Source organism: Vulpes lagopus, chromosome X (assembly GCF_018345385.1).
Source record: "Vulpes lagopus strain Blue_001 chromosome X, ASM1834538v1, whole genome shotgun sequence".
NCBI classification, from domain to species: Eukaryota; Metazoa; Chordata; class Mammalia; order Carnivora; family Canidae; genus Vulpes; species Vulpes lagopus.
In genome coordinates this window covers 48,417,377-48,437,946 of record NC_054848.1, presented here as the reverse complement: position 1 = coordinate 48,437,946, position 20,570 = coordinate 48,417,377, and the positions used below count along the sequence as shown (strand labels likewise).

The following is a 20,570-nucleotide window of genomic DNA, read 5'->3' as shown; positions in this document are numbered from 1 at the left end:
TTACCCCTTTGGTTAGGTTTCTTCCTTGGAATCTTATGTTTTTTGGTGCATTTGCAAATGAGTTTGATTCCTTGATTTCCGTTCCTGCTGCTTCATTATTGGCATATAGAAATGCAACCGGTTTGTATGTTGATTTTATATCCTGTGATTTTCTGAATTTGTGTATCAGTTCTAGCAATTTTTTGGTGGAGTCTTTTGGGTTTTCTACGAAGACTATTGTGTCTTCTGCAAATAGTGAAAATTTGACTTCTTCCTTGCTGATTTGGATGACTTTTATTTCTTTTTGTTATGCAATTTCTGTGGCTAGGACTTCAATGTTAAGTTACAGTGGCAGGAGTGGATATCCCTGTCCTGTTCCTGACCATAGGGGGAAAGTTCTCAGTTTTCCATCTAGTAGGATGATATTAGCTGTGGGTTTTTGGTATATTTCATATATTCATGTATTTATTAGGTTGAGGTATGTTTCCTCTTCCTACTTTGTTGAGGGTTCTTATTGTGAAAGGTTGTTGTACTTTGTCAAATGCTTTCTCTGCATCTATTGAAATAATCCAATGGTTCTCATCATTTATTTTATTAATGTGGTGTATCACGTTGATTGATCTGTGAATATTTTTTTAAGATTTTATTTATTTTTTCATGAGACACACACACACACACACACACACACACAGAGAGAGAGAGAGAGAGAGAGAGACAGAGACATAGGCAGAGGGAGAAGCAGGCTCCATGCAGGAAGCCTGACATAGGACTCGATCCCGGGTCGCCAGGATCTCCTGAGCTGAAGGCGGCGCTAAACTGTGGAGCCACCTGGGCTGCCCTGATCTGTGAATATTGAACCACCCCTGTGGCTCAGGAATATATCCCACTTGATTGTGGTAAATGAATCTTTTAATGTACTGTTGGATTTGGTTTGCTAGTATTTTATTGAGAATTTTTGTATCCACGTACATCAGGGATATTTGGCCTGTTGTTTTCTTTTTTAGTTGAGTCTTTATCTAGTTTTGGTATCAGGGTACTTCTGGCCTCATAGAATGAATTTGGAAATTTCCCTTTCCATTTTATTTTATTTTATTATTTAACTTTTGGATAGTCGGGGAAAAATAGGTATTAACTCTTCTTAAATGTTTGGGAAAGTTCATCTGTGAAGCCAGGTAGCCCTGAACACTCGTACGGTGAGATTTTTTTTTTTTTTTTTTGATGACTGATTCGATTTCTTTACTCTTGCAGTTTTCTATTTCTTTTTCTTTTAGTTTTGGTAGATTATAGGTTTCTAGGATTTATCCATCTTTTTTTCCGGTTGTCTGAATCCTTGGCATATAGTATTTTATAATATTTTCCTAGAATTGTTTGTACTTCCATGGTGTTGGTTATTACTCCTCTCTCATTTGTGATTTTGTTTATTTGGATCTTTCCTCTTTTCTATTTGATAAGTCTGGCTAGAGGCTTATCAATTTTATTTTATTTTTTTCAAAGAACTAGCTCCTGGTTTCTTTGATCTGTTCTATTGGGGTTTTGTTCATTTGTTTTGTTTTGTAGTATGTGTGTGTTTGTTTTTAGTTTCTATATCCTTTGCTTCTGCTCTAATCTTCATTATTTCCTTCCTTCTACTTGCTTTAGGCTTTGTTGGTTTGTTGTTGTTGTTTTGTAGCTCCTTTAGGTGTAAGGTTAAGTTGTTTTGGGGATTTTTCTTGCTTCTTAAGATGGGCATTTATTGCTCTATACTTCCCTCTTAGGACCACTTTTGCTTCATCCCAACGGTTTGGGACCATTGTGCTTCATTTTCATTTGTGTCCATGTATTATTATTTTTTAAAATATCTTCCCTGATTTCTTAGTTGACCTATTCATTCTTTTCTGACATGCTGTTTAGCCTCTATATATTTGTGGTCTCCCCAGGTTTTTTTTCTTGTGGTTGACTTCAACTTTCATAGTATTGTGGTCAGAAAATATGCATGGTATGATCACAGTCTTTTTGTACTTTTTAATACTTGGTCCTCATTTGTGACCTAGTATGTGATCTATTCTGGAGAAGGTCCCATGTGCACTTGAAAATAATGTGCGGGGAGGCCTGGGTGCCTCAGTGGTTGAGCGCCTGCCTTTGGCTTGGGGCATCATTCCAGGGTCCCGAGATCGAGTCCTGCATCATGCTCCCTGCGAGGGGTCTGCTTCTCCCTCTGCCTGTGTCTCTGCCTCTCTCTCTGTGTCTCTCATGAATAAATAAATACAATCTTTAAAAAAAAAAAAAAACGAGAGAAAAGAATGTGTATTCTGCTGCTTTAGGATGAAATGTTCTGAATATATCTGTTAAGTTCATCTGGTCCAGTGTGCCACTGAAAGCCATTCTTTCCTTGTTGATTTTCTGTTTAGATTATCTCTCCATTGATGTAAGTGGCATGTTAAATTTCCATACTATTTTTGCATTATTATCAATGAGCTTCTTTTGTTTTTGTTATTGTTTTACATATTTGGCTGCTCCTATGTTGAGTGCATATTTATAATTGTTAGATATTATTGTTGGATTGTCTCCTTTATTTTTATTTCTTTTAAGATTTTATTTATGTATTCATGAGAGACAGAGAAAGGCAGAGACACAGGTAAAGGGAGAAGCAGGCTCCATGCAGGAAGCCCGATGTGGGACTCGATCCTGGGACCCCAGGATCACACCCTGAGCCAAAGGCAGATGCATTCAACCGCCGAGCCACCCAGGTGTCCCGATCGTCTCCTTTATTATGATATAGTGTAGTGTGCTTCCTTACCATCTTTGGTTTAATGTCTCGTTTGTCTGATATAAATATTGCTAATCTGGCTTTTTTTGACATCCATTTCCATGATAAATATTTGTCCATCCTCTCACTTTCAATGTGCGGGTGTCTTTAGGTCTAAAATGAGTCTCTTGCATGCAGCATATAGATAGGTCCTGTTTTTTTTTTTATTTTTTTAGTCCATTCTGACACCCCATGTCTCTTGATTGGAGCTTTTAGTCCATTTATATTCATTAATTATTGGTAGACGTGTATGTATTTCCATCTTGTTATTTGGCTTGTCATTGTTTCTGGAGATTTTCTCTGTTCCTTCCTTGCCTTTGCTGCTTTTGGTCTTTCCTTTGCACTCAAACAATCCCCTTTAATATTTCTGCAGGGCTGGTTTAGTGGTCATGAAGTCCTTTCCTATTTGCTTGTCTGGGAAACTCTTTATCTCTCCTTCTACCCTGAATGATAGCCTTGCTGGGTATTTTTCCCATTCAGCACGTTGAATATGTCATGTCACTCCCTTCTCGCCCGCCAAATTTTGTTGAAAGATCTGCAACTAGTCTTATGAGTCTTCCCTTGTCAGTTATGTACTTTTGTCTACCTTCTCTTAAGATTTTTTTTCGTCACTATAGTTTGCAAATTTAATTAAAAGATGTCTTGGTGTTGGCCTGCTTTTGTTGATGTTGATGGGATTTTTTTTCTGTACCTCCTGGATCTGAGTGTCTCTTTCCTTCCCCAGATTAGGGAGATTTTCAGCTGTTATTTCTTCAAATAGATTTTCTGCCCCCTTTTCTCTCTCTTCTTCTGAGACTCGTATAATATGAATGATGTTACATTTGATGGAGTCACTGAGTTCCCTAAGTCTACGCTCATGTTCCATAATTCTTCTTTCTCTCTTTTGTTCAGCTTCATTATTTTCCATTATTTTGTCTTCTTTATCACTGATTCATTTCTCTGCTTCTTCCATCCTGTGTCCATTGCATCAAGCTTATTTCCACTCTCAGTGAATTGCATTCTTCATTTCTGACTGATTGTTTTTTTAAACTCTTTTTTTTCTCTGTGGTAAGGTCCTCCCAGAAGTCTTCCATTCTTTTCTCAAGCCCAGTGAGTATCCTAATGATTGTTGCTTTAAATTGGCCATCAGGCATGTTACTTATATTTGTTTCACCTGGATCTCTGGCCATGACCTTACCTTGTTGTTTCATTTGGGATGAATTCCTCCATGTTGGTGCATTGTCGAAGTCTCTGCCTTCTTCTCTGTGTTAGAAAAGCCCATTATATTTCCTGCTCTTGAGAGTAATGACTTCATGAAGAAGAGGTCATATAGTGTCCAGGGCCTGACACTTCAGGGAGTCTCTCCAGTGTGTGCTGCCTTCACTCTGCTGTTGTGTTTTGGCTGCTCTGTCCTTCAGGGTGGTCTTCTGCAGAGACTCCCCTTGCCTGTAGTGGCAGTGTTTGGTCCTCGGCCGGTGTGGTGAATTTTAACAAAATGTACTCTGGTCTGCTTGCGAAATGAGACCCAATGCTATTTCGACTAGATTTGAAGCTGTGTAGAATTCTGTTCAAGGGATATGGTGTGGGTGGAGGTTTCAGCTGGTCCTCTGGGGGAAGGGGTCTGCCACACTGGGACTGAGGCAAGCTTGACCAAGAGGGGCAGTCTTGCATGACTGCAAGCGTGTGGGACTTGGTGTGAGCAGGTTAGGACACCAGCATTGGTGCTTGCACTGCTTACTGCAGGTGGTCTTGTGATTATGCTGAGGGGTAGGCATTGGAAATGTCCTGTGTCTTAAGGGGCCAATCCCTGAATGCTGCCTCTCCTTTCTGTGTAGCCCCAGGCATTCTCCAGATTGCTGTTTCCACAGTGTCTGCCCCAGTATTATTTGCCCACCTTCTCTCCAGGAGTAGGGCAGAACCCTGCCCTCAGGGTTCTGTCTCAGCCAAGCCTGGTGACTTTAAGCCCTGCTGTTTGAAAAACTGATGAAAATCAGCCCCTCTCCTCTCATTTTCCCTGCCAATGGCTTTGGGGAAATGTTCTCCTCCTGCATTCCATTTTGTGCTCCTCCCTTTCTCTCTCTCTCTCGCTCTCGCTCTCGCTCTTGCTCTCGCTCTGTCTCTGGCTCTCGCTCTGCTCTCGCTCTCGCTCTGCTCTCGCTCTTGCTCTCTTTCCCCCCTCCCCCCTGCTCCCCCAGCCCAATCTACAGCACCCAAGATCCATTTCTCCCCTAAACCATGTCTCTGCACTTTCTACTTTCTTCAGTGTGGCTTCCTCTCTCCCTTTAGTTGTGGAGTTTCTTCTGTCAGGCTTCAGGTTGATTTCTGGGGTATCCAGAATGATTTGATAGTTATCTAATTGTGTTTGAGGAAAGAGATGAGCCTAAGGTAATCCTGTTCTGTTGCCATCTTCAACCTCTCCTCCATAGTATTTCCTTATACTGCTTTATTTCTTCCTTGTGACCTCAGTGGTAATAACTCCTCTTCCATTTCTGATTTTAGCATTTGGGTCTTGTTTTTTTGTTTGTTTTGTTTTGTTTTTTTGTTGTTGTTAATCTCGCTGATGTCAGTTTTAGTGATCTTTTCAAAAAGCCTACTTATTTTTTTCAATTTAACAATTCATTTATTCGTACTCGTCCTTAATAGTCAGTCTTCATATCCACGTTTATTTCATCAACAATCATCTCAGACACACCCTCTAACAGGAGTGACTTAAAATATTACGACAGGAAACTATGCCATGCTTATTGTGTTTGAGATGATACATCAGGTGCTCTCTGAACTACAAAGGGTAAAAGGAAACCCTCTCATTACAAACTGACAAAGGTAAAAGGTACAACATTTTTCACAACACATGAACCACATATTCAGAAATAGATCTGAGTTTAATACAAATGACATAATTCCTAGTCAACTACGGCTACTTTTATAACTTCATATAGATAATGAATTAGGCTACAATGCACTATAATACTTGGTAGACTTCAGGGCCAGTATCCTTAGTACATCACAATATACATTTTGATATCCCAAAGAAGCAAGACTTGCAAGTAGGCATTTTAAACATAACTAATCTACAGCTACAAAGTTCTACCCTTGATAGCATTTACCTTTTTGGGGAGTCTCCCAGTCTCCAAAGGATAAAGGCAGAGAGTAGAATCAGTATAACAACAACAACAACAACAAAAGGAATCAGTATAACATTTACACAGAAGTCCGTATTGTAAAAGCTATAAAGACTTGCAGCATAGTGGGAAGGGACCTTCCGCTCCTTCACACTGCATACAAGTTCTGTAAATTATGTGGCATATCTCTTGGTCCACTGTCTGGCTATCCTGTCATGTTCTGCTCTGTTGGTCAAATATGGAGTGGCTATGCTTCCAACCAGAGGATCCACAGGGTTGCAATCTGTCAAAAGAGAACAAATCGACAGCAAAATCTTTGAAATAGTCGAAGCGGGACTCCAGTTGTCTTTAAGGATATCCAGACAGATGACTCCCTGACTGTTGATGTTGCAGTGATAGATTCTGGTGCAGAAAGTAACCTTCGGTGGTTTAAATGGATAATCAGATGAAAAAGTGATATCCAGAAAAACCACACCACCTTCATATACAGAGCCTGGTGGACCAAGTATAGTCAATCTCCATTCATAAATGTTATCTCCTTTAGGCCCAGCACTGCAGTTAGGAAGATCAAGAGATATTTCAGCTAGCTCCTTCTGAATTCTTTTAGCACTAGTGGATAACAGCAGTGGTTTTGCTAGAGAGTTTGGTGTTTTTCTTCTGCTGGGTGGTAGAAGGTTTTCTTTCTTCTTGTTCCTCAGGTTCTGGAGCGGCCGAGTCTCGCTGGTCTGCATCTGAACTACCACTGCCGGTGCTGGGGCTCTCATTATTGGACCTTTGCCTATCACTGGACATCTTGGTGAAGTTATTTCTTGGAAAACTCAGCTGCCTGCCGGGCCCGCTCACACGCCGCTACCAAGCCTACTTAGTTTTTTTAAATTTCTCTTCTCTTTGGTTGATTCTGCTCTAATATTATTACTTTCTTTCTGTAGATTTGGGTTATAATTTCTTTTTTTTTCCTTCTGTGATGATAGCTTTGGATTTTTGATTGGAGATGATTCTTTTTTGAATATAAGTGGTCACAGCTATCAACTTCTGTCGTAGCACTACTTTTACTGTGTTCCATAAGATTTGGTAGATTTTGTTTTGTTTTGTTTTGTTTTCTCAATATGTTTTATAAGTCCTATTTTCAATTCTTCAGTCTATCAGTTGTTGAATACTGGATTGTTTACTTTCTACGTATTTGTGAATTTCTCAGTTTTCTGTCTGCTACTGATTCATTCCGTTACGGTTAAAAAAAAGGTATTTTGTATTATTTCCATCTTTTTAATTTTGTTCTGTGGCTTAATATGTGGTTTATATTGGAGAATATTGCATATGCACTTGAGTAGGTTATGTATTCTGCTTTTCTATATGTTTATTAAGTCCAATTGTTCAATAGTGTTTTCTAAGTCTTTTACTTCTTTATTGATCTTTTATTTGGTTGTTCCATCCATTATTCAATGTGATTATTAAAGTATCCTTTATTGTTGTGTTCTTGTCTTTTTCTCCCTTAAATTCTATCAATGTTTGCTTCATTTGTTTAGTGGTTCTGATATTTGGTGCATATACATTTATTATTATATACTTCTGGTAAATTAACTCTTTAATTATATAATGTCCTTCTTTGTATTTTCTGTTGAAAATTAAAGTCTGTGTTGTCTGATATTATCAGATCCCTGCTTGCTTGTGGTTCCCATTGGCATAGGATTTTTTTCATCCTTTCACTTTCAGTCCGTGTTTCCTCAAATATAAAGTGAATGTTTTGTAGCCAGGATATCTTTAAGTCCCTTTCAAAAATTTTTCTTTTGTTTATTTATTCATGAGACACACACACACACACACAGAGAGAGAGAGAGAGGCAGAGGGAGAAGCAGACTCCCTGTGGGGAGCCCGATGTAGGACTCGATCCCAGGATCCCAAGACCATGACCTGAGCCAAAGGCAGACACTCAACCACTGAGGCACCCAGGTGCCCCTTTAAGTCCCTTTTAAAAAAGACAATATTATGCCCATCTGTGTTTTCTATTGAGGAGTTTAATCCACTTACATTTAAAGTAATTATTGATGGGGAAATAGTTACTACTGTCATTATCTTAATTGTTTTCTATATACTTGGTATGTTTTCTGGTCCTCATTTCCTCTTTAACTGATTTCCTTTATATTTTGTTACTTTTCTAGTGATGTGCCTTGACTCTCTTCTCATCTCCTTTTATGTGTATTCTATATACATTTTCTTTGTGGTATGAGAAATATATAAAATATCTGAAAGAACAATATATTTAAAACGAATAGGAACTCAATTTCAATCACATGGAAACTGTTCTTTACAGTGCTGCCCACCGACTTTATGTTATTGATAACACAAACTACATTTTTATATTTTATGTACTCATTGCATAGATTTTCAGTGCTTTCTATGGTTTTGGTTTTGAAATTATATTCCAGAATTAAACTCAACAAAATTGGCATATACAAGATTCTCTATTTATTCATATATTTACTTTATATGAAAATTTTATATTTTCATATGGCTTCATGTTTTTATCTTGTGTCCTTTTATTTCAATTTGAATTCAACTTTTCTCATAAAGCAACTCTAGACTTAATGAATTCCCTCATCATTTGTTTCTCCAGGAAGGCTATAATTTCTTCATTTCTGAAGCACAGGTTTACCTATATCTGTACTCTGGGCTGAAATTTTGTTCTTTCATCTTTTAAATATATGACCTCACTGCCTCTGGCCTGCATGGTTTTTGCTTATAACTTCATAAAAGCTCCTTTGTACATGACACATCACTTTTCTCTTGCTGCTTTCAAGGCTTTCTTTTTTCATTTGACTTTCTACTATTGAAGTGTGTCTCAATATGGATCTATTTGGGGCGGAATGGGGGGAAGCTGGGTGGATTAGTTGATTGAGCATCTGCCTTTGGCTCAGATCATGATCCTGGGGTCCTGGGATCTAGCCCCACATCAGGTTCCTTGCTCAGTGGGGAACCTATTTCTCCCTCTCCTATCAGCTCCTGCTCTCTCTTGCTATCTCTGTGTCTCTCTCTGTGTCTCAAATACATAAATTAAATCTTAAAAAAAAACAAATGTTTAAAACATTGTTTAGGGATCCCTGGGTGGCTCAGCGGTTTAGCGCCTGCCTTCAGACCAGGGCGTGATCCTGGAGTCCTGGGATCAAGTCCCACATCAGGCTCCCTGCATGGAGCCTGCTTCTCCCTCTGCTTATGTCTCTGCCTCACTCTGTGTGTCTCTCATGAATAAATAAACAACAAAAAAAATTTTGTCCCTCTCTCTCCCTCCTTGCCCCCAGCTCTATCTTTCATTTGACTGCCTAGCAAAATGTTGTCAATTTGAAAATAATTTTATTCAAGAAACCGAGTTTTTAAAAATTTCTTCTTTTGCATTTTTTTCTCTATTTTATTTCCATCATAATATAATATTTTTCCTTTCCTCTGCTTTCTTTATCTTGAGTTTGCTCATTTATTTTAGTTTTTTAGTGTGGATTTGGGGGGTTTGATCTGAGATTTTTATTATTTAATAATCTAGGATATCAGAGGTATTAAATTTTTCTTAGATCTTTTTTTCTTTCCTTTTCTTATTTTATTTATTTATTTATTTATTTATTTATTTATTTATTTTCTGTATTTTTTTATTGGAGTTTTATTTGCCAAAATATAGCCTATCACACGGTGCTCATCCCGTCAAGTGCCCCCCCTCAGTGCCTGGCAACCAGCTACCCCATCCCCCTGTCCACCTCCCCTTCCACTACCCTACGATCGTTTCCCAGAGTTAGATGTCTCTCATGTTCTGTCACTCTCTCTGAAATTTCCCACTCATTTTCTCTCCTTTCCCATTTAATCCCTTTTCCCTTTTTTATATATTTCCTGTGTGAATGAAACCATATGTTTGTCCTTCTCCGATTGACTTACTTCTCTCAGCATAATACCCGCCAGTTCTATCCACGTTGAAGCAAATGGTGGGTATGCGTCACTTCTAATGGCTGAACAATATTCCATTATATATATATATATATATATATATATATATATATATATATACTACATCTTCTTTATCCATTTATCTTTCGATGGACACTGAGATTCCTTCCACAGTTTGGCTATTGTGGACATTGCTGCTATAAACATCGGGGTGCAGGTGTCCCGGCATTTCACTGCATCTGTATCTTTGGGGTAAATCCCAGGCAATGCAATTGCTGGGTCCAAGGGTAGTTCTATTTTTAACTCTTTGAGGAACCTCCACACAGTTTTCCAGAGTGGCTGCAACATTTCACATTCCCACCAACAGTGCAAGAGGGTTCCCCTTTCTCCACATCCTCTCCAACATTTGTTGTTTCCTGTCTTGTTAATGTTCCCCATTCTCACTGGTGTGAGGTGGTACCTCATTGTGGTTTTAATTTGTATTTCCCTGATGGCAAGTGATGCGAAGCATTTTCTCATGTACTTGTTGGCTATGTCTATGTCTTTTTTGGCGAAATTTCTGTTCATGTCTTTTGTCCATTTCAGGATTGGATTGTTTCTTTCTTTGCTGTTGAGTTTAATAAGTTCTTTATAGATCTTGAATACTGGCCCTTTATCTTGAAATGTCATTTGCAAATATCTCCTCCCATTCTGTGGGTTGTCTTTTAGTTTTGCTGACTGTTTCTTTTGCTGCACTGAAGCTTTTAATCCTGGGTAAGTCCCAGTAGTTCATTTTTGCTTCGGTTTCCCTTGTCTTCACAGATGTATCTTGCAAGAGTTTGTGCTGTGGCTAAGTTCAAAAAGGGTGTTGCCTGTGTTCTCCTCTAGGATTTTGATGGATTCTTGTCTCACATTTAGATCTTTCATCCATTTTGAGTTTATCTTCATGTCTGTTGTAGGAGATTGGTCTAGTTTCATTCTTCTGCACGTGGCTGTCCAATTTTCCCAGCACCATTTATTGAAGAGTCTGTCCTTCTTCCAGTGGATAGTCTTTCATGCTTTGACAAATTTGAGATGACCATAGAGTTGAGGGCCCATTTCTGGGTCCTCTATTCTGTTCCATTGATCTATGTGTCTGTTTTTGTGCCAGTACCACATGGTCTTGATGATCAGAGCTTTGTATTACAACCTGAAATCCGGCATTGTGATACTCCCGACTCTGGTTTTCTTTTCCAGTATTCCCCTGGCTATTCGGGTTTTTTTCTGATTCCACAGGAATCTTAAGATGATTTGTTCCAACATGGTATTTCGATAAGGATTTCTTTGAATGTGTAAATTGCCCTGGGTAGCATTGACATTTCACATTATTAATTCTTCCAATCCAGGAGCATGGAATATTTTTCCATCTCTTTGTGTCTTCCTCAATTTCTTTCAGAAGTGTTCTGTAGTTTTTAGGGTATAGATCCTTTACCTCTTTGGTTAGGTTTATTCCTAGGTATCTTATGCTTTTTCGGTGCAATTGTGAATGGGATTGAGTCCTTAATTTATCTTTCCTGTCTCATTGTTAGTGTATAGAAATGCCACTGATTTCTGAGCATTGATTTTGTATCCTACCACACTGTTGACTTGCTGCATGAGTTCTAGCAATCCTGGGGTGGAGTCTTTTGGGTGTTCTATGTACAGTAACATTTCATCTATGAAGAGTGAGAGTTTGACTTCTTCTTTGTCAATTTGAATGCCTTTCATTTCTTTTTGTTGTCTGATTGCTGGGCTAGGAGTTCTAGTACTATGTTGAATAGCAGTGGTGAGAGTGGACATCCCTGTCTTGTTCCTGAAAGTAGGCTCCCAGTGTTTCCCCATTGAGAATGATATTTACTGTGGGCTTTTCGTAGATGGCTTTTAAGGTGCTGAGGAACATTCCCTCTATCCCTACACTCTGAAAATTTTTGATCAGAAATGGACTGTATTTTGTCAAATGCTTTCTCTGCATCTATTGAGAGGATCATATTATGGTTCTTGTTTTTTCTCTTGTTGATATGATCTGTGACATTGATGGCTGTATGAGTGTTGAACCAGCCTTGCATCCCGGGGATAAATCCCACTTGGTCATGGTGAATGATGTTCTTAATGTACTGTTGGATCCTACTGGCTAGTATCTTGTTGAGAATTTTTGCATCTGTGTTCATCAGGGATATTGGTCTATAATTCTTCTTTTTCGTAGGGTCTTTGTCTGGTTTTGGAATTAAGGTGATGCTGACCTCATAAAACGTTTAGGAAGTATTCCATCCCTTTCGATCTTTCGGAACAGCTTTAGTAGGATAGGTATTGTTTCTCTTTAAATGTTTGATAGAATTCCCCTGGGAAGCCATCTGGCCCTGGACTTTTGTGTCTTGGGAGGTTTTTGCTGACTGCTTCAATTTCATGCCTGCTTATTGGCCTGCTCATGTTTTCTGTTTCTTCCTGTTCCAGTTTTGGTAGTTCGTGGTGTTCCAGAAGTGTGTCCATTTCTTCTAGTTTGAGTTGTTTCCAATTTTTTGAGCGATGCTTGTATTGCGATGTATTTCCCCCTCAGGACTGCTTTCGTTGTATCCCAATTATTTTGAACAGTTGTATCTTCACTCTCCTTAGTTTCCATAAATATTTTTAATCCTTCTCTAATTTCCTGGTTGACCCATTCATCTTTTAGCAGGATGCTCTTTAATCTCCACCTGTTTGATTTTCTTCCAAATCCCTTCTTGTGATTGAGTTCTAGTTTCAAAGCATTGTGGTCAGAAAACATGCAGGGGACAATCCCAATCTTTGGGTATTGGTTGAGACCTGATTTGTGACCCAGTATGTGGTCTATTCTTGAAAAAGTTCCGTGTGCACTTGAGAAGAAAGTGTATTTGGTTGCGTCGGGATGCAAAGTTCTGTATATATCTGTGAAATCCATGTGATCCAGTGTATCACTGAAGGCCGTTGTTGTCCTGGTGATTTTGTCCTCAGAATATCTGTCTGTTGCAGAAATTGCCTTGTTGAAGTCTCCCAGTATTAGTGTATTATTATCTAAGTATGCGTTTGCTTTGGTTGTTATTTGATTGATATACTTGGCAGCTCCCACATTAAGGGCATAAATATTGATGATTGTTAGGTCCCCTTGTGGGATAGATACTTTAAGTATGATATAGTGTCCCTCTTCATCTCTTACTACAGTCTTTGGGATAAACTTTCATTTACCTGAAATGAGGATTGCTACCCCAGCTTTCTTTTGAGGACCATTTGAATGGTCAATGGTTCTCTAGCCTTTCATTTTCAGGCTGGAGTTGTCCTTAGGTCTAAAATGAGTCTGTTGTGGATAGCCAATAGATGGGTCTAGCTTTTTTGTCCAGTCTGAAACCCTGCATTTTCGATGGGATCATTTAGCCCATTCATGTTCAGAGTGAGTATTGAAAAACATGAATTTAGTGTCACTGTAATACCTATTCAGTCCCTGTTTTTGTGGATTATTTCTTCGTGCTTCCTCTTTCTTTTATAGGGTCCTCCTTAATATTTCTTGCAGAGCTGGTTTGGTGGTCACATATTTTTTTCAGTTCCTGCCTGTCTTCGAATCTCTTTATCTCTCCTTCTATTCTGAGTGAGATCCTTGCTGCATAGAGTCTTCTTGACTGCATGTTCTTCTCATTTCGGACCCTGAATATATCCTGCCAATGCTTTCTGGCCTGCCAGGACTCTGTGGATAGGTCTGATGTTAATATAATAGTTCTCCCCATATAAGTTAGGGATCTCTTGTCTCTTGCTGCCTTAGGATTCTCTCTTTATCTTTGGAATTTGCCAGTTTCCCTATTAAATGTCGAGGTGTTGAATTGTTTTTATTGAACTGGGGGGGGGGGGCTTCTCTATCTCCTGGATCTGAATGCCTATTTCCCATCCCAAGTTAGGAACGTTCTCAGCTATGATTTGTTCAAATATGCTTTCTGGTCCTCTGTCCCTCTCGGCGCCCTCTGCAACCCCAATTAAATGTAGATTTTTCCCTCTGAGGCTGTCATTTATTTCCCTTAAGCTTTCCTCATGGTCTTTTCATTGTTTTCTCTTTTTTCCTCAGCCTTCTTCTTTGCCATGACCTTGTCTTCTATGTTGCTCACCCTTTCTTCTACCTCATTAACCTTCGTCTTTAGGACCCCCAGTTAGGATCTGGTCTCATTTAATTGATTCTTAATTTTGGCCTGATCGGGTCTAAATTCTGCAGTCATGAAGTCTCTTGAATCCTTTATGCATTGTTCCAGTGTCACCAGTAGCTTTATATTCATGTTTCTGAATAGCTTTCTGACATCGAATTGTAATCCAAATTCTGTAACTCTGTTGAAAAGAGTACTGGTTCTGATTCTTTCTTTTGAGGTGAGTTCTTCTTTCTCGTCTTTGCTCCGTGTAAAGTGGATATATGAGTGGGCTGAGTCAAGAATATCAACCACTTCCTAAGTAAATTTCACGCTAGATGATTCTGCTGAGGTCAGAGACCAGATATTGAAAACAGAGATCAGAACGAAATAAAACCAAAGGATCAATAAAGTGAAAAACAAATTTTAAAACACAGTGGTAAAAAATAAAGGACAAAGAATCCCAAAGAGCAAGGGGGAAAAAAAAGAAAAGAGAAAAAAAAGTGGAAGAAAACAAAAGGGGGGGTACTGGGAGATGGTGGTGGTGATGAAGTTGTAGTGGAGGGAGAATGTAGTCAACCTGAGGGAATTTAGAGGGTAATCCTCTTGTTTCTGAGTATATGAATTTCTCTACGGTAGAAGTTGCTCAGTTCCAAATCTATATAAACCAGAAATACTTGTGGAGGACCCCAACGTTGACCACCAAAACATAAAAGAGATAAAAGAGGGGCCAGAATGAGAATGAGAAGTCTCACAGAATGAACCAGCATGGTATACCACTTGGTTCTGGGTGAATGCCGGTCATGTTTTAGAAGGTATTGACTTCTGCCATTTTAGAACCAAATGAATCAAAGAAAACAAAAAATATAAAACAAATATATCTTGTGTATGTCCCAAAATTAAGTTCAGTATGTTGAGGGGAATCTAGAAGTGGAAAATATATCTAGGACCTGTAATTATAGAAGTATGGAAGTCAAGAAGGAAGAATCTTAAAAATGAAGAGGTGGTAAATTATTGTAGTTAGGTGGGAAAAGAGTAAAAAAAATTGGAAATTTACAGTCTGATGTAAAAACGAATTGTACTGGAAAAAGGAAGAAAAGAAAATAGAAAGGATACCCTCTGGTTCCATATACTGTAAATCCCTGGACTTGTCTTGGAATTTTCCAGTGCTGCTTGGTCAAGAACTTCCTCTTCCCCTGTCCTTCCAGCTGCTCTTCTGGGGGAGGGGCCTGCTGTGCTGACTCTCAGGTGTCTGCACCTGGGGGAGCTGCCACGCCCCCTGCAGGTGCTGGGCTCAGTGGGCGCTGTTTACCCTGTTCCCTGGTGGCCATGCCTCTCCCAGGCACAGGGTGATACCCGGAGGAACAACCATACTGCCACTGCCAGCGGCCAGGTCTCCAGCTCTGGAGTCATCCCCCCACCCCACCGTAACTACTGTAGTCTCGCAGTCCACACTGGCCTAGGTGCTCCTGGGCCAACACGGGTGCACTGATCTGCACAGCTTGGGTGGCGGCCAGTGGCAGAAGAGTCCTCGCTGTCCTGTGCCCTCCCTACTTCCGCAATATTCCCCTGGGTATTCGGGGTCTTTCCTGATTCCACACAAATCTTAAGATGATTTGGTCCAACTCTCTGGGTCACCATGACATTTTCACAATATTAATTCTTCCAATCCATGATCATGGAATATTTTTCCATCTCTTACACCATACACAAAGATAAACTCAAAATGGATGAAAGATGTAAATGTGTGACAAGATTCCATCAAAATCCTAAAGGAGAACACAGGCAACACCCTTTTTGAACTTGGCCACAGCGGCTTCTTGCAAGATACATCCATGAAGGCAAGAGAAACAAAAGCAAAAATGAACTATTGGGACTTCATCAGATAAGAAGCTTTTGCACAGCAAAAGGAACAGTCAACAAAACTCAAAGACAACCTACAGAATGGGAGGAGATATTTTCAAATGACGTATCAGATAAAGGACTAGTTTCCAAGATCTATAAAGAACTTATTTAACTCAACAGAAAAGAAGCAAACAAACCAATCCTGAAATGGGCAAAAGACATGAACAGAAATTTCACCAAAGAAGACATAGGCATGGCCAACAAGCACATGAGAAAATGTTCCGCATCCCTGGCCATCAGGGAAATACAAATCAAACCACAATGAGATACCACCTCACACCAGTGAGAATGGGGAACATTAACAAGGCAGGAAACCACAAATGTTGGAGAGGATGTGGAGAAAGGGGAACCTTCTTGCACCGTTGGTTGGAATGTGAAATGTTGCAGCCACTCTGGAAAACTGTGTGGAGGTTCCTCAAACAGTTAAAAATAGATCTGCCCTATGACCCAGCAATTGCACTGCTGGGGATTTAACCCAAAGATACAGATGCAGTGAAACGCCGGGACACCTTCACCCTGATGTTTAATAGCAGCAATGTCCACAATAGCCAAACTGTGGAAGGAGCCTCGGTGTCCATAGAAAGATGAATGCATAAAGAAGATGTGGTATATGTATACAATGGAATATTAATCAGCCATTAGAAATGAGAAATACCCACCATTTGCTTCGACGTGGATGGAACTGGAGGGTATTATGCTGAGTGAAATAGGTCTATCGGAGAGGGACAAACCTTATATGGTCTCATTCATTTGGGGAATATAAAAGATAGTGAAAGGGAATAAAGGGGGAAAGGAGAAAAAATGAGTGGGAAAAATCAGAAAGGGAGACAGACCATGAGAGACTCCTAACTCTGGGAAACGAACAAGGGGTGGTGGATAGGCAGGGGGGGGTGGAGGTGGGGGTGACTGGGTGGCAGGCACTGAGGGGGGCACTTGATGGGAGGAGCCCTGGGTGTTATGCCATATGTTGGCAAATTGATCTCCAATTCAAAAAAATATGTAAAAAAATAAAAATAAAAAAATAAAGACCTCTGTCCTTGGAAAAAAATAAATAAGTAAAGTTCCTGCTTCTCCGGGACTGGCCTTTCCTGTCCCGGAGGCTTTCACTACCAGGCTTTTGCTGGGGTCCTCGTGGGGCCCCTCTGCCACTTGATTCTTTTTTATTTTATTTTTTCTGCCTTCCTACCTTGTTAGAAGCGAAAACCCTTCTCTCTGTAGCATTCTGGCTCTTCTCTCTTTAAATCTCAGGTCGAATTTGTACGTTTTCAGGATGGTTTGAAAATAATCTAGATAATTTGGTGGGGCCAAGTGAATTGAGGACCCTGACTCCTCCGTCATGTTCTTAGCTCCAATTTTTTCTTAGTTCTGCTTTTCGTGCATTTTGTAAGTTTTAGTTTCTTACATTTTTTTTCACCTCAAAATATTTTGTAGATCTCCCTGTGATTTCTTCTTAATCTTCTTAATGAAATGTGTTTTTTTGAGGCACCTGGAGTGCACAGTCAGTTAAATGTCAGACTCTTGGTTTTGGCTCCGGTCCTATTCTCAGGGTCCTGAATTGAGCCCTGTGTTGGGTTCTGCACTCAGCACAGAGTGGGCTTAAGTTTCTCTCTCCCTCTCCCTTTGCTCCCCCCCTCCATGTTCATGTGCCCGTGCTGTATCTCAAATAAATAAATAAATCTTTTAAAAAATGTTTTAAAATATTTCATCCATTTCTGATTTTCCAAATCTGCATGGGAGATCTCACTCAAACATTCTATGATTTCAAGAATTTTAAATTTATTGGTAATTGTTTTGTGTCCTAATGTGTATCCTGTCCTTCAGAGTGTTTTATAGGCCCTGGTGAAATATGTCTATTTCAACCTTTTGCTGTTTTGGTTTTGGCTTCATCTGTTCTGGAGCTCTGTGGCTAAGTGCTTATATGTTTATAATTATATTTTTTGAGGGATTGCCCCTGTTATTATTATATAATTACTTTTTTTCCTCTTTTATAGCCTATTTTCTATTTGCATCTGTATACTAGCCCAGCTCTCTTTAGTTTACTGTTAGCATGGAATATTTTCCATTCTTATAGTTGCTTTTTTTTTTTCATTCTTATAGTTTCAACCAATTTGTGTCTTTGAATGTAAAGTGAGCTTCTGTTGAACCATATATTTTTAAATTCATTCCATCAATGTCTGTGTTTCATTTGGAGATTTTGAAACCCATTTACATTTAATGTTATTACTGCTGTGATGGAATTTAATCCTGCCACTCTGCTTTTTGTTGTCTTTATGTCGTATATCTTTTTTGTTCTATGTCCTTCTATTGCCAACTTTTTGTAAGTACATATTTTCTCTTGTGTCTTTTTAATTCCATTGTCCCTTCCTTTATATAGATTCTTAAGTTTTTGTTTAAATTCCAGTGCGTGAATACAGTGTAATATTAGTTTAACATAGTGTTTCACCATTTCAAGTGTACTCTTTAATCCTCATCACCTGTTTACCTTATCTGCCGCCCCCCCCCCCTTCCATTCTGGTAACCATCGGTTTGTTCTCCTTAGTTAAGAGTCTGTTTCTTGGTTTACCTCTCTTTCTCTCGCTCTTCCCCCGCCCCCCTTGATCATTTATTTTGTTTCATAAATTCCACACACGAGTGAAATAATCTGGTATTTGTCTTTCTCTGACTTATTTCACTTAGCATAACACTCTCTAGCTCAATCCATTTGAGTGACATGGATGGATTCATTTTTATGGCTAAGTAGTATTTGATTGCATGAGCATACCATATCTTTATCCACCTATCAGTCAAAGGACACTTGGGCTGTTTCCATAATTTGGCCATTGTAAATAATGCTGCGATAAGCATTGTGGTGTATATATCCATTTGAATTAATAGTATTGTATTATTTGAGCACCTAGTAGTGCAATTGCTGGAAGGTAGGGTAGATCTATTTTTAACTTTTTGAGGAATCCCATACTATTTCCAGAGAAGCTGCACTATGTTGCATTCCCATCAACAGTGCAAGAGGCTAGTCCTTTCTTCACATCCTTGCTACCACCAATTGTTTCTTGTCTTGTCGATTTTAGCCAATCTGACAGTGTGAGATGATATCTCATTGTAATTTTGATTGGCATTTCTGTGATGAACAGTAATGTTGAGCATCTTTTCATGTGTTTGTTGGCTATCTGTATGTCTACCTTGGAAAAGTGTCTATTCATGTCTTCTGCCCATTTATTTATTTATTATTATTTATTTATTTATTTATTAATAATAAATTTATTTTTTATTGGTGTTCAATTTACCAACATACAGAATAACACCCAGTGCTCATCCCGTCAAGTGCCCCCCTCAATGCCCATCACCCATTCACCCCCACCCCCTGCCCTCCTCCCCTTCCACCACCCCTAGTTCGTTTCCCAGAGTTAGGAGTCTTTATGTTCTGTCTCCCTTTCTGATATTTCCTACCCATTTCTTCTCCCTTCCCTTATATTCCCTTTCACTATTATTTATATTCCCCAAATGAATGAGAACATACAATATTTGTCCTTCTGCCCATTTTTGAATCAGATTACTTATTTTGGGGGACTTGAATTTTATAAGATCTTTATAGATTTTGGATTCTTTATAGATTTTGGATCAGATATGTCATTTGCAAACATCTTCTCCTATCCTGTAAGTTATGTTCTAATTTCCTTGATTGTTTTCTTTGCTGTGTAGAAGCTTTTTTTTCTTTAATGAAAACCCAACAGTTAATCTTTCTTTTTGTTTCCCTAGCCTCAGGAGACATATCTAGAAAGAACTTGCTAAAGCCAATGTTAAAGAAGTTACTACTTATGTTCTCCTCTAGGATTTTTATGATTTCAGGGGTCACATTTGAGTCTTTAATACATTGTGAATTCATTTTTGCATACAATATAAGAAAGTGGTCCAGTTTCATTCTTTTATATGCTGCTGTCCAGGTTTCCCAACACCATTTGTTGAGGAGACTGTCATTTTCCCATTGGATATACTTTCCTGTTTTGTCAAAAGTTGGCCATTTAGTGTGGGTTCATTTCTCAGTTTTCTATTTTGTTTTATTATTCTATGCATCAATTTTTATGCCAGTACCATACTGTCTCGATCACTACAACTTTTATTTTTTTTATAGAACTTGAAGTACACAATTGGGACGCCTCTAGCTTTGGTTTTCTTTTTCAAGGTTGCTTTAGCTATTTGGGGTCTTTTGGTGTACTGTACAAATTTTACAGTTCTTTCCTTCCTCTAGCTGTGTGAAAAATGTTTTTATTTTGATGGCAATATAATTAAATTTATAGATTGCTTCGGGTTGTATAGACATTTTAATGATACTTGTTCTTCCAGTGCGTGAGCAGGGAATGTCTTCCCAATTCCTCATATCACCTTCAATTTCTTTCATCAGTGTTTTATCGTTTTCAGAGTACAGGTCTTCCATGTCTTTGATTAGGTTTAAACCTAGGTATCTTATGGGTTTTGGTGCAATTATAGATGGGAACAATTCCTTAATTTCTCTTTCTGCTGCTTCATTATTGGTATATAGAAATACAATAGATTGCTGTACATTGATTTTGTATCCTACAACTTTACTGAATTTGTGTATCAGAGCTAACATTTTTTTGGTGGAATCTGTTGAGTTTTCTACGTAGAATATCTTGTCTGCAAAGAGTGAAAGTTTGACTTTGTCCTTGCTGATTTAGATGGCTTTTACTATTTCTGTTGGATGATTGCTGAGGGTTGGACTTCTGGTACTACGTTATAAAACAGTGGTGAGAG

At 38.9% G+C, this 20,570-nt stretch overlaps 1 pseudogene; it reads right to left on the bottom strand.

Moving 5' to 3' along the window:
• Nucleotides 1-6,038: 6,038 nt before the first annotated feature.
• Nucleotides 6,039-6,657, bottom strand: LOC121483359 (annotated as a pseudogene).
• Nucleotides 6,658-20,570: the final 13,913 nt, after the last annotated feature.